Raw genomic sequence first — 15283 nt, 5'->3', positions numbered from 1 at the left:
GCAGCCCAGACGGCTGTTTGATTTTTCAATCGACCCGACAAATCGGGGCTCGCTGATTAACGCGGCCATTGTTCCTGTGCAGGAGGCGTATGCATTCCATTGGACCCGCGGGCGAGGGCGTGCAGCGGTGGCCGGCGCCCTCTCGGCTTTCGCCCTCGGTGCGTCCGCAGACAGCCGGCGAAATTCCGCCCGCGCATAGTTAACGAGCGACGCCGTTCAGGGCGAATATTACTGATTTAATCGCGCCAGCCGCTTAGGGCTGGTGAAGAACGCATTGAGACCGACTTAATCAACGGCCATTTTTAATGAGGGCCCACGTCGAAGGTACTAGTTCGTTTAGGGGGCGCTGCAAAGTCGAGGCAATCGGAATCTGCATGCGTGCAAGGCTGAGTGCGCAAATGGATGCACGCAAGGAGAAACGATCTTTTCGCCAATGGGGAGGGAGGGCGGGAGAGCGGGCATTTCCTTGCCATTTGTCCGACTGTCACCACTCGTATACGCATTGCAGAGCCTTCAACGCTTTCGGGGAATACGCGGAAGCTTTCATTCGAGAGGGCAGCAGTGTCGGCGGTCGCGAGAACACGCGATCATTCGTAAAGTAGCACTCCGCTGCAGCCCGCGAAACTGGCTGACTGATGCAGGCCGCAAGCACTAGCGAATAATACCTTGAGGGTACAGCCCACTAACGTCCGGTGAGCACCACGCTGCAGTCTCGAGACCCTTGCTCCATCGGAGCAGACAAACCGCCACCTCGGAGCGAAAGGAGGGAAGAGCCGGAAATTGCTAAGAGCGCATAATTTTGGGCTGTCCCCCACACAAGAGAGGAGAAGCATATAGGTGCGTAAACGACCGTGTTGTGGCTGTTTCTAGGCGCATTGGAAATGGTGTGCCTCTCAGAAAAACCGCAATTCTGAAAAACTGCGGGCAGTGAAGGGCACGCGTCGGGTCATTTCAGCGGATGCGTTACGGTATTTCCCCCTGGTCCAGAATCCGGATGTCTCATTTTCCAAGACCCGGCGAGGCTTTGGAACGCGTGCTCCCTGCACTGGCTGTGTACGATTTTCGCTGACACGAGACAGCATGCGCCAAAGAGCGAAAAACAGTATGATGAACCGGGACAGTTAACGGGGGCTCATGGGTCCCTGTCACTATACATTCCGCCATGGTTTACCTATACACTTTTCTTGCTGAGTCGTCCATGCTTAATTCTAGCAGCCTATCGTAAACGTGTGCAGTTTTCTCGACCTAAGAACGCGTTTCCTTTCACTTCGCGCAAAATGAGTACCCGCTTTCTTTCTTTCTTTATTTATTTGGTCTATCAAAACTATAACGCATAATGATGCGTATGCTTTGTGTCAACACGCCACTAGTGCCGCTGCCGCCGCACGGCCTTGCGAAAAACTACGGCCATGCCGTACCACCTGTATTCCTTGACAAAACATATTCAACATTTTATTTATGGTGCTAGGGCAAAAAGATATTGGTGGTGGTTTAGCTCCGGCTAAACCTGGAGTGACGCGATAGCTACAGCTGGCCGAGTGGAACTTGGTCACGTGACCAACCAGGTGGCGAACCACGTGATCAGCCACGGCGCCGCGCCGCCGGCAGCTGCTGCGCACCACGTGACCAACCACGTGACCAACCACGTGACAGCGTGGCGGCGCAGCCACAGGGTGGCGACGCCGCCACGTTGAGGGCTCGAAATGCTACCGTAATGTAGCTATCGCTACAAAAATAGAGAACAAAGGAATCGATTTTCAGTATTCCTGGAACAAAAACAAGAGGCTACAGTTCTGCGTCCCCATCTGAGTCCTTTCGCTTTCCGCCGAGATGACGGCCAGAACCGTGCTCGTTCGTTTTCACGCGAGCATTCGCGCTGATATGCGACACGACGCAGCGCGGCAGTCCAGGAGCAATGCATTGTAAGCATACTGACTCTACGGAGCTGCACAGACGAGTGCCAAGTTGGGTTCTGTGCATACTGTCAACCCCAGTTCATATAGTAGACTGCTTCCGTGTTCAGCGGATGGGTTGTGTGCACAAGATTTCGTGTCACTATTTACTTGCGCAGCATATTTTACTTTTCTTGCTGTGGGCTGAACTTGCCCTAGCGAGTTCGCTAGCAGTATCGTTCTGCCCGCCTTTTAAATAACGATGCGAGCGAACACATGTGCGCCCCGTATCAACACAATACACAGACGCAAGATAAAACACGTGAGCCTAGAGTTTTGAGACGGAGAGAGAAAAGGAGAAAGGGAGAGAGAGAAACAATGAAAGGGGGAATGGTAAACTACCAAGTTCGCTTTGACATGACTCTTCCTGGCAGTGGGCTATATACAACGGCAGTTCGCCCATCCACACTCAATCCATCGAGAGGGCGATGGGCCGCTCATTTGGGCCGATGGCTGGTATGCCGCGGCCACGGAGCAAGACTATACAGGGGGTGAAACTCCCGTCTGCGCAAGCGAGCGCAAGCGACCAGATAAGTCACAGTTGTTGCATGCGCCGACGGGGACGCATGCAGTGGCGGCGCCTTGCGGCGCCTCGTAGAAGCAGCAGGGAAAAAAAATGCACCGCCCGGGCAGGCGCTCCTGCGGCGCGCGCTCAGAGCAGACGACAAGCACACGAGACGGGTGTTTGCTTCAGCGGGCACGCCGTGACGTTGTATTTCAGTAGTTTCTTTCCAGGTCGCCAGGCGCCGCCAGCAGGATAGTGGCGCCGCGGGCTTGTGACCTTTTCTGGTCGCCGCAGACGGCGGAGTCTCAACTCCTTGTAGTCTTCCTCCGTGGCCGCGGCTGAAAAGCAGTCAGGGCCCGCGCGGCTGAAGGAAGCGACGACGCCGCAGCATTTCCTCGTATTGTTCGAGGCCGAAGAAGACAACAAAGAGCCTGGAATGACAAAGACGTCGACCTTGCCGTCCGCATCTGCATGTTCATTTGCCGGCCGCATTTTATTACGCTAAACGAAGATGAGATCTACACAAAGCTGCGGGTCGCGTTCTGCGCCGCTGGTCGTTAAGACTAGTTGGTAATAAATCTTAGACCAATTGCGTATACGATAGACGTCACCCTCACGTGAGCCCCCTGCACAGACAAAGAAGGGCCCCCCTCCCAAAATAACACCGACAATAGGGAGTTTTACAAAAGGGGAACCTGTCGGCTGAGGGGGTTATTGTTCTGCGCATGCGCACCGGCGCCCCGCTATTCCCTTATCCCCATAACCGATATAGGGTCCCCCTATTCTAAAACTGCCTATTCTCTATAGCCGCGGATTTTCAGCCATTAACTCATCATTCTGTGAGCATGCTTTCCTCGGTCAAACGTAGCCCATAAATGCCATCCAGTCTTAATGCTACAACCGCTGATTTAGAGTTTATACGAGTCCCGCTAGAAATAAAGCTTCAAATTGAGCTTCGCCTTTTCTTCAATATTTTGTCTACGGTACATACGGTACGGTGCATAAGCCGTGTCTTTGCCATGGCGTAGTTCGGTTTTGTCGTTTTCGTTGTCACCTTGAACGTTGGTCACGTCACTGCATCAGTCCGCGCAGCTCCATGAGCGCGCTAGCACAAAGCTCACGTGTTCGGCGAACTGGCATTGTATCTTTTGATTAATGCCACAGGTGGGGTATTTAATAAGGAACTGAGGATGGGGGAGGAGAAAAGAACATAAGGAACGATGGTCGTGGAGGGTAAAGGTATAGGCTAAAGGTCAATGTCGCTTATGGTAGGTGGGGTTCAACGTCCCAGGTCTATACATGCATGAGAGACGCTACAGTGGAGGGCTCCGGAACATTAATTCGACCACCTGGAGTTCTTTAACGTGTACTGACGTCGCACATCACACGTCTATTATTGCGTTCCGCCTCAATAAAAATGCGGTCGCCAAAGCCTGAATTCGACCCAGCGTCCTTGGTTTCAGGTCTCAGGAGCAGAAAGCCACAGGCACTATAAGCCACCGCGGCGGATGGCTAATATTAACATTTCACTACAAACGGACGAACGCAAAAAGGAGTAATAAAAGAATAATCAGAATTATTGCCCTTCAAATTGAGTACGCAGTTCGCCAAAGCCATTCGCGGTGAATCTGGGGTAACTGAAGGTGACTGCTGTTTTGACAAGCCTAACAGTCGGCCACCGCATGCGAAATCTGCAGTCAAGCATGCGCTTCGCGCCGACAGCTGGCCCGGTAAGATATCTCAGTCGCCATTCTTGACTCGGATATATCGCCGGACGCTCGCTTCTGAACGTGACAATTGAGACATTAAGGTCCCACGAAATATGTGCAGCACATCGCTCCGCACAGAACACCCACTCTCCGCCTTCGGCGCCTGAGCAGTGCGCGAGGACACAATAGAAACGCGATGAAGACTTTCTCGAATAATCGTACCAAATTAAATATGCAGCAAGGAAAAGTACGCTTCACTGAAAGCACCGCTATCTTCAAGCGTGTCTCCGCTGCGCGCTGGCAGACCGCTCAATCGCATGGCCGGAAATTGTGATGTGTAACTGCTTCCTCGAAGCTGACGCTTGTAAAAACGCGTGTGGCGATCTTTGTGCTAACATTGCCAGCGGCGGAAAAAAAAAAGCGCGCCTCGGAGTCACTTCGTGCACGAACCGATCAACGAAGTCACCCCATTTACAACCTTTCTCGTCGCGTCTCGCGCTGTAAGGCAACGCGCCTCGAGACAATGCAGTCTCATCGGCAGCAGCCAGTGTGTACGGTAAACAAGAGCTGCATTATACCGAGCAAGACGGTGTTCGCGCAACGGAACAGTTCACGAGTGCGAGCCCGAGCTGCTGACGAATGTCGCATTTACTCGAGGACGCTCGGTGGGCCAAAGCGCCCGAGGAGCTCGATCTTTGCCATCAAAGAGTAAGAGGACCAGCGCCGTCGGCAACGTGAAATGAGATGGCAGCCTGACTGAACGGGTCTCCCAATTGCGCTATTAGACCCCGGGACGGCAGTATAATGACGACAGACTGCTTGGAGACATACGCCCGAAGGTCACGTTAGGTTGGCTTTCTAAAGGACCGCGCCTCGAGCGGGTGGTTCCCAAGGCCCCGCGCTCGGTGAAGGCAAGCAGAAGCGCGGGAGGGCGCACACACGGGGAGGCGGCCGGTGTCGAGCACTTTCAAGACGCCGATAAGGGAGTCACCCAATTACACCCCTGCGAGCGACCCCCGTCTTGCGTTTGAGCGCAACAAGCAATGATGGCGGCTCATTCTCAACCGATCGGGCGGAGACAGCACGATCGCGAAACAATGCGAAACATTACAGAGCGGCTCGCGCGAGCGCAGAGGAAACAGCGCGGACGGAACAAACGGGAGACGACGAGCAGGACGACAGGGGGGGGGGGGGGGGGGGGGGGGGGGGGGAGAGGGGGGGGGGGGGCTGCGTGGCCCCCGTAGCCGCATTCCCCGACCTCTGCTGATCGCATTCAATGGCTGCGAGCGGTCTGTGCGAACACGGAGGGGCCAAAGGACGGCTGAAAAGACACGCCCTCCGGTGCAGCGGGCGCAGGCAGGGACATACGAAGAGCAGCAAATCTGTTCAAGCCCCGCGTCGATTGCGCGCGCGTGTCTTCGACCTTCTTTTTTGACTGCAACCCCTCACTTACATCATCCCCCCTTCCCATTCTCTCCTTTTTTTTCGGTGTTGTTCTGCGTCGCCCCTATTCGGCACTTTGCGCTCTTCAATTCAAGTCGGCCGTAGTCGTTCGACAGCTATTGCTGCACGATTCATCCCTGCCAAAACACAGGGCGAGGATATGCGGCGAGACAAAAAGCGCGGGCCTCAAGGAGGGAGAAGGACCGGTGGGACAGCCCGGGGGAAAGAGGAAAAAAGAGCGCGTTCACGACGGTAAGGAACACTCAGCAATGAACGAATGAAAGGCCACGAACGGAACACAAACGATCTCAAACGGATGAGGGCCGGACGCGGTCATTGTTTTCGCCGCGCAGTCATCCCCCCCCCCCGCCCCCCCCCCCCCCCCCCCTTGCTTCGTCTACTCTCCTGCATCCCTGCGGGAATGGCTTTTTGCGTGACTAGATTTCTGTTTCTTTTCATTATTATTGTCATCTAATGGGAAGGAGGGAAAGTGGAAGAGAAGAGACTTCAGATTGGTATGGTGGGCGGCGGCGGCCGATGTTACGACTAGTCGTGGGCGGTGGTTTCATTTTTTTTTTTCTTTCTAGCACGGCCTGTTCTTTCCGTCACTCCATTCTTTTCTGTGTACGCGTCGCATTTCTTTCTGCCTCCCTTTCTCGGGCCTTCTCGGCGGCCCCTGCGGATGCGCTCCAGAAGCCCAGCGAGCGGGATGCAGAAAAGTTATCGCGCTGCCTCTTCGGGAGCGGCGACGCCGACCTCGAGGCAGGCGCCCAGCTCATCCCGAGCTCTCTGTCCGCGCGCGCCGGCTCGTAATGGTCTGTGGGGGCCGCCGCGGTCCACGCACGCAAGCCGGGCGGCGTGGGCTGCCAGCTCGTCGCCCCATTTGCGTGACTCTTCGTTCTTCTTTATTACCGAGCGAGTGAGAAGCACGGTAACAAGAGAAGCAACCTGTGTGTCCCTCCTTGCCGTTGTCGGCGCGTTCGCGTGCCCCCTCCGCGTTGTTGTGCTTCGGAGCGAGTGCATTTTATATTTTCGTTTTTAAATTTTCTTTTTGACAGAGATCTAAGCTATCTTCTGAGAGTGTGGTGTATCTCGTGCCGCGCTTCTAGGGCGCCGACTGCAGGCGTTGCATAAAGGTTACGGCACCGCTGCGGGGTGAAAAGCTTCAGCTATAAACGAAAGCAGAAACCTCCGAACAGGCCTCGTCTCCTTCGCCCTCCCACCTCTGTTTTTCTACGTGCTTCCTATTTTTTCGTACGCAGGTAGCGAAAATGTGCAACCGAAGGCTGCTTTTTGATTATCGTTGTCTGCGCCGATTTCCTTTACCTACCTCGCTCCGCAGTCATTATCGAGCTCACTTAATGCAATATAAAGGAAAGAGTTAACTGCTTCTCCGGCAGTGCTTCGGCGAATACTAAACGTTTCTAGCGCAATTTTTGAGAAAGTCTAAGATTTATATGCTTCGCGACTACAGTGTGTCGTGCTATGGCGGCAAATAAAAGCGAGAAAGCTCGCCGTATAGCCAGCCGCCTCGTGAGGTGCATACGGGGGGTCATCAGCCCCAGAAATGCCGAAAGCGGTCATCTCTACCAATGCACGGAGTTTTGCGAGTCATTGCACTGTTGTCCCTCCTCTAAGTGGACCACTCTTGCAATATTCAGGTGTGTTCGCAGAAAACAAAAAGGAATAAATGCTTGATCCTGAAAACGTGCCATGAGAAAGACGCCAGAAGCACGCGCGAAACGCTCTCCTTGTCCTTGTTCACCATCCACTGGGAGGACACTTCACAAATACGCGACCTGACTCACAAAGCTTTGAATTTGGTACGTAATGCGGTCTCGAAATCAGAATGGAGGTCAGGTGCACCTTGTTGGCTATCTAGTCGTTAGTTATCCTGACGCCAGCATACGGAAGCCATGCAGGCAATTACCGCTGCTTCACTTGGAACTATTCCTTAGTCATATGACGCAGCGTCGGGGTTATATAAAGGGCGTGCTTTGCACTGAAAACAGAGGAAAATCGGATCACGCACTCCGACGCTTTTATTGACACCTACAGCATCCAATTTCAGCCAATCAGCAGCATTTGATAGGTACGAGTACACAGACCAGCATGGACACTCATTGGCAGATCTGGCTGTCCAGTGCACATTTGGCACCGTGGCGTAACTTAATTATCTTCAGTGGACCGCTTCGCTCATTAGTCTGGGACCGCCACGTACCACATGCATCTAGACCACCACCCTGTCATATATATAGCAATAATGATGTAACCAATACTGCAGTTATGCAATGACAAGCAGTGCAAGAAGGACCCAGAGGACACGGTCTTAAAAGAACAAGTAATTTCGCGGCCAGTTTGGGTCGCCTTTGGCCACTCAATTGAGGGCAATTTCTAAAACAAGTGTGACGCTACGACCCTTGAAAAAAATTTTAATGACCATTTTGTTAATTTCCTGGCGGTGAATCGAATCACGGTGCAAAAAAACGGCGACGATGAAGCTCAGCAAGCCGACTCTTAGCAATAAAATTTTCTAGCGCTGATGATATCGACGCATCTAAAGAACATTTTAAGTCAAATGTCAATTTCCATCAGACAGAGATACATGTTCATAAACGTCACTGAGATGACGCACGCAGTGAATACAGTGAGACGTTTACTACAGCAACTTTAACTGATAAGCTGGAAATATCAGCACTGAAGCCCATTTATAGAGAATGAAAGAGAGATTAAGTCAAAAATAATAAGTAGACGGCAATAGTAGCTGCATTTTCGCGTATTACGGAAAGTATTTAACGCTACTAGTGACATCATAATGCGAAAAAACTATTTATTTTCGGACATCCAATACGGCTGCCGGAAAGGACAAAGCACAGTATCCTTGTTTGAGAATTAACTTCATCATCTTTGCTCAATGACTGACCGTAATGGAATTGCCCCTCACGTTATTTCAGAGCTTGGCGTTAGCATTTGTCATGCTAGACAAAAAGAATTAGCTTGTTAAACGGTTGAGGTTTCGAGGGCCCTTTGCTCCGAGGTTTAAAAACGTATTTTGCAGATCATAAACAAAATGCAAAAAAAAAATTATGGGAAATATAGTGATCTCGGGCAGAAACCTTGTGCGGTGTTGCACAATACGCGTCTCCGCTCGGGTCATCCGTATTTCATTTGTAAAGAAATAATTATGCTAATGAGGTAAAATGTGCAACATGCCAATTTGCGTATGACATGCAATGGTAGTAATTTACTCAAGTTATGGAATCAGCACCAAACTATTTTTAGGTGGTCGGATGTAAATTAATAAAGTGGTACAAAAAATTATATAGCCGTAAGTATAAGCCGAAAACAAAACTAAAGTGCTTCCACAATCATTTCACAATCAGATAATTTTTCTAGGCTTGTAATTGCGCAGCTATAAAACTGTTGTCCTTATCCACATGAGCGCGTGATGTATATCAAGAGCTTTTGCCAGGTATTCAGGCGTGGGATAGTAGTTAATCTTAACCACATAACAATGGCACCTTCGTCGAAATAAGAAAAATGGTTCGGTTTAGTTTGAGGTTTTACGTCCCAAAGCGACTCAGGCTATGAGGGACGCCGTAGTGAAGGGCTCCTGTAATTTCGACCACCTGGGGCTCTTTAACGTGCACTGATATCGACAGTACACGGGCCTCTGGAATTTCGCCTCCATCGAAATTCGTTTGCCGTGGCCGGGATCGAACCTGCACCTTTTGGGTCAGTAGCCGAGCGCCATAACCACTGAACCACCGCGGCGGCGAATTAAGAAAAAATGGCTTACATTGCGCTCGCAGAGTCAGTCACAAGATACAGGATTAGTTTAGTTAAGATCTGTCCCGGCACGCTAATGAGATACACTCAACAGAGTGTATTAAATGTTCGAAAATTATTGCGTACGGAACATGCATAAAAACAACTGGTTGATCCTTTGACACCTATTCCCAGTGGGGCAGTTCACGCAGTGAACACGAGGAACTGCAATTGCACGGCGTTTAAAAATAGCGAAAACAAAGTTGGAATTATGAATGGCTTAGGGACACAAAACTCCTCTCACTAATTCCGACTTAGCGAAAAAAAAAATAATGGATCGAATTACTACGTACCATCGGTGTTTAATGAAGCTGTCAGATGACTGCGCAGGCTTGGGTTGGAGTCGTTAATAAAGGTGAAGCAAATATTTAAACTGCAAAAGTGTGCAAAAAAATTCAATTCTGTTCAATACAAATCTCTATCAAGACCAAAAAATTACTGAACGACCAGACATATGAGACAGCAGTTGGATTTACCCTTCATGATTATTTTGATGCTTTTAGTCTCAGCCGAGGCTTCACACACACGAGAGAATTTTTCTGGAGGGTAAAGATGGGCGGAGGTGGGTGATGGGTAGCGTTTCTGGAGGGTGACGGTGGGCGGGTGGGCAGCCCTCTAACTAGAGGGGTCGGGTGGGGAGGGTAGCTGGCTTTCCCACAGCACCTGTGAATTCACTATCGCCATCGGCTTTTCTTTCCGCTTCTGCGTGGGCTTCTAATGAGTGGAGGCTTCGCGGAGACTGGAGGCAGGTGGATGGTGATGGCTGGCGCTTCTGGAGCGGTCCTTGTCGCGCCACTCATTCAACCGCTGCCTGCGCCACATACGAGCTTAGCAGCGCTCAAGGGGCGCGGAATTTGTGAACACAGACGCCGAAATGCAGCTAATTCTGTGAAATGAAATGAATTAATCCTGGGAACAGTACATGCCAAGGGGCCAAAGCTTACCAGCATTGCAGGCCATCGCCCCGAAAAGATAGCTTCGGATTAGCTTTATTCACTTTGGATTGCTCAGTGTGACTGACAGCTTCGTACAAGAGGTTAGTGCTCTCCCTTGATCACAAATCAGCATCGTGGACGTTTCGGGTGCGAGCTTGGCACCTCAAGCAGCGGTGCGCCGAAGGCGCTATGCCGCTGCAGCCGGCACCAGCAACATAACTATGAAGCCAGTCCCTGAGGCCTCCGCCAACGCTCCATTGGCCTTCATTTCCAGCCAGCCTGGCACGGCACAGGGAGAACAGCAGCAGCAGCAAAAGGCGGCAGCCGCGCAGGGTTCATCGCCGACACGCTTAATAACTCGCACGCAAAGCGGCGCCATGTGCCACATACCCGCCGCGCACCGTGGCACGCCAGAGGAGCACCAACAGGAACGCACGAAAGCGAGAGCTGAGGTCTTCCTTCCATGCCCCCACCGCCTCCGCAGTTGCGTGGGAGGTTGATGGCCCGGGGCATGCGTGCATGCCGACGCCTCGGGCCGACCGGCGTTCGCTCGGTGCTCAGCCGAGGCACCTTGCCAAGGAGGCTACACGCGACAGTGAAGCAGAAACAAAAACGAACGAGGGGGGCCGTCGGAGGGGGACCTCGGCTGACCCCTGCACTGGGGCCGCGCGCGTAACTTGGCACACGACCTTTGGCCCGCACGAGGGACGGGGCTGTGGCACTCGCCGGCCAGCGTGTCAAGACGAATCGTCTCGAACCAGAAGAAAAGGAGCGGACTGTTAAAGCGGACGTCGAAAGGTTGTTATAATGAAGCACGTATAACCTCAAAGGTCGGAACATCTCTTGCTCCAGGCAAACGTTGTCTCGCTCCTGACTTTGACAAAGGCTTGTTACCAGCAGCCTGATTGTGATCCCGCTGAAACCATCCGCCATTACGGGTTGAAACCAATCGGCGTAGGCTTTATACAGCTCACTACTGCATGAGAGCACAGAGCCATTCTTTGAGCGAGAAAGGAAACAAAGAAATTAATCAGTCAATAAAATAAAGTTACGCAAGACGCGCCCAACGCAGCGTCCGCATTAGCGGCTCTCTTCAAGTCGAGAAAGGGGGCTTCTCATACCATGGTCCACTACAGCGGTTTTTTCTATAGCTTGATTTCTGCATAACACGCTCGTGAATGACGCCTTGGGATGTCCAAAATATATTGATGCCTTCAACCACAGCGCACTTTTCGTTCGATTGCGAAGGGCAGACTTCGGGCGCACACGTCTTCTTTGCACGCTCGCGTAAGTGGCGCGAAAACGTGCGACCCGAACCCCGCATTTAGCGCGGCCCGTGCACCGCCTCCCCATTCGCCTTCTGCTGCTGCAAACTGCGAGCCTTGGCGCGTGGAAAATCGGACTACTGTCGGCGCGGCCCTCTCGTAATTGCGGCTCTCCTTGTCGGCTTCGCGCACCTCGCTCGAAAGAAGCAGCGCTTTGTGGCGCGGTATTCTCAACGTATACCTCGCACGCACACAAACAGGCCCGAACGGGCTCGCCGAGTGCCAGGCCTCCACGAACAAGAGGCGCGCGGCAAACGACACGTCCGTATAAACTTGCAGCTGGATCCTGACATCGGACCTCAGCACAGCGCATCAACGTAGCACCGCCTGAGAGAAACCTTCGATGATCCTCGATGGGGCCCGAATCGACGAGCGCTAATTCCGTGAGATACTGCAGTGCGCGCGCACGCACGCGCGCCCAATAACGCCAATTATCGGCCCTTCGCCTAAATATACGCCTCGCTGGACGCGCTGAGGCGTGCAGCGGCAGAAGCAGTGTAGCTGTCCAAGCGAGTGTGCGTATGCGTGACGTGAGCTGCTTAGCCCCTAACCCGTAATGGGCCCCCACTTTCACCCGATAAGCGCAGTGGCCAATCGCATATAGCTGCTTCCCCATACATCTGAGAAATCGAAAGGTCGCGCGCATTGTGCGTGCGTACGGCCGCCCGCAGTAGACCCGCTTGTTATGCCCGTATATTTTTGGCAGATCGCGCGCGCGCAGGCGCGCTGAGCGGAGCAAGCCTGCCGCTTGGACTCTCATCGTGCGGTTTGGACACTTCGCGACGCACGGTGCTGAGGCAGTGGCTGCAGGTGGTAATGCTCATGCCCGGCGTATATGTATCACATAGACATACCAGTGCTCTTAGGAAAACATTTGCCAACTTTCAGTGAGCGGCAGTAGAGGCCTATTCAATGTCTACTGCAGGGTGGCAAGAGCTTTTCAAAGAGTAAGGCGTTTTCGGATGCGTACAGCCATCTTCGCGTATCAGCGTTGTCGTTTGTTGCTGCGTGTGTTAAAAATGAGCAGATACCTTCCCAGATTTCACGATGGGAGGGCGCCTCCATAAATGGCACCCAAGAAACGACCTGGCCTTTTAATACCAGTACTTATGCAACGGGCTTATGATGAGCAGCAAAATTATGGGAGAGTTGTGTACTGCTTTTCTGAGCTGGAGAAAAGAAACAGATATGCATTTGCACAGAACTTAAGCTTCCTTTCACTTTGCAGTTCCGATATGTTGTTTGGAAGCTTCCAGCTCTCTGTGGCAGTAGATTTTGGTCCCTAAAATTCAGCTAAATGCGCAACAATGGCTGCGAGCGTGTCTTGCAACAAAGTTGCGCGATGTTTGTTTATGGGGGTTAAACGTCCCAAAGCGACTCATGCTATGAGGCACGCCGTAGTAGAGGGCTCCGGAAATTTCGACCACCTGGGGTTTTTTAACGTACACTAACTTCGCACAGTACACGGCCCTCTATAATTTCGCCTCCACCGAAATTCGACCACCGCGGCCGGGATCGAACCCGCGTCTTTCGTGTCAGCAGCCGAACACCATAACCGCTGAGCCACCGCTGCGGCTCAGTTGCGCGATGTGTCCACTTTAGTACTAAAATTATGTCAACAAGAGCAGACCTCGAACCATTAATTTGTATACATGCCACCGTGCGTGTCATGCGCAGTCCAATGAACGATAACTTGGACATCGGACCGAAAAATGACTTCTTCAAAGTTTCAAATAAGCATCAAGCTTGTTCTTTGCTCGGTTGCTGTTAGTGCATGCGCTTATGCGCGCGTCGATGCTGCTCATATCATATGGGGTAAGCTTGCACTCAACTCTCAAGGATTAAAGCTTGGTACAAAATGCAGATGTAAACGTCCCAGCAAAGCACGGAACCGTCAAGGTTGTAGGAGAGTGGAGAGTCCGCGTGCAAGGGATCGGTGGATGCCCGCGGCTTCGTTAGGACCATTCGTCCTACTGCTGCTGTCCCGGCGCCTCGAAGCGAAGGATATACACAGAAAGTTCTCGGGCCTACTTTTTGTTCGCGGAAGTGCTAATACTTTCGTGGCGCGGTAGAATTTACACACCTGGAGGGGGAATAGAAGTTCCCTCCTTTTTGTGGTACTTAAGTGCTGCCATCTATCGAGACGACGCTTCTCTCTTAACCCCCCTCGTGTGTGTCGGCAAGAAGAGTGCAAGGTGAGGCAGGCGGACGTTGACCAGCCAAGGCCGCGGCAGAGTTGAAGGGAAGGATGCGGCACGTTTTCCCGGAACTCCCCGAAGGTCCCTGTTTGCGGGAACGATGCGGCTGCGCCGAGACACGGTAGGGTCTCACGGTCTGCTAACTGCCCTCCACGGACTTGTTGCGCGCCATAGGCGCCAAGAGCGGTGGGAGCAGCTCCCCCGTCGAAGCTGCCACACCGCCGACCGCCCCCTTGTCCTAGCAAAGACCGTCCGAGTTGGCTGGTCGGCAGAGCCTTCGAAGGGTCGTCACCGCCTGACGAGACGGGTCCGGACGCTCGCGCCTGACTGGGAGCCATTAAGCGTAACTTACGTCAGCACGGATGCGTCTAGCAGGCTCTGTGGCGGCGCCAACGCCCGAGGACGTAGTATGCCAACAGCTCCGGGGAAACGGGCTGGCATAACGAAACGCAACTGGACAAAAGGGATGCCGCCGCACGTTCCAAGGCAGCAACGGCAGGGTATGTCTCACTTTCCTGATTTCGGGGGACGCCTGCCAACAGTTCTCACGAAGACGAGTAGTTAGGAACAGGGTTCAATCCTCCCGTTAGTTACTCGCGGCGGTAGCGGCTCGGTTGAGATCGATAAGTGCCGTAATGCAGGGAGCCGCCAGGGTCACGAGTTCTCAGGAAGCCGGCGACACGTGAGAGTGTTTTGATGAAGTTTCGTGTGTTTTTGTTTCTCTTTTTACTTTCTAAGGGAGAGAGTTTCAGTAATATTGTGGAAGTATGGGACGTGGCCAATCATTTTGAGGGTCTATTCCCTGAATGCCGTTTTTTAAAAGCAATTTTGCTCTTCTTTTCGTGCTGTGTATTTGAAGGAGAGGGTTTTGAACCAAGTTGCAGAAACTGGAAGGCGTGCCATGCAGTTTTTAAGCCAACCATGTCTTGGTTTGTTGTGATTGGGTGATGCAAAATGTGGGCCAGGCTCCTAGATCTTGAAAACCGTTCCCTGGAGTCTGTAAAATGGTTCTGAGCTAAATTTATATCCCTTGCATCTTCGGCGATGCCGAGGAGGGAAGGTCTTCCCTTAACCAGTTCCATGTAATTGTGCTTGCTGTTCATTCTCTTGTAAATATGTAAATTAATATATAAAGCTTCAGTTTACCTTCCCTCAAGTCAAGTGTTACCTGATCTCGTCTGTTATACTGTCTCGGACGGTGGGGCACCTTTTGTGGAGCCCGAAGTACGAACCTTAACTCCGCAGTTTGTTACTTGCCTTTCCTACCTAACACTGTCATTCAGAAGTCTGCCTGGCTGGGTATTACAGCGCAGTAGAAAACAGCAATACTTGCCTTTGTGCCAGTCTGCTATTCCGCTGCCGAGTCTAGAGTTTGTGAGTCGGTTTCG

At 52.2% G+C, this 15283-nt stretch overlaps 1 protein-coding gene across 1 annotated transcript in view; it reads right to left on the bottom strand.

The window, feature by feature from the left end:
- ko (Stork-head domain-containing protein knockout) overlaps positions 1-15283 on the bottom strand; it is a 366522-nt gene that overhangs the window by 329754 nt on the left and 21485 nt on the right. The gene's annotated exons all lie outside the window — the stretch shown is intronic.

Source organism: Amblyomma americanum, chromosome 1 (genome assembly GCF_052857255.1).
Source record: "Amblyomma americanum isolate KBUSLIRL-KWMA chromosome 1, ASM5285725v1, whole genome shotgun sequence".
Taxonomy (NCBI): domain Eukaryota; kingdom Metazoa; phylum Arthropoda; class Arachnida; order Ixodida; family Ixodidae; genus Amblyomma; species Amblyomma americanum.
Note: the sequence above shows the minus strand (reverse complement) of the source record. Positions and strands in the feature narration are given on the sequence as shown.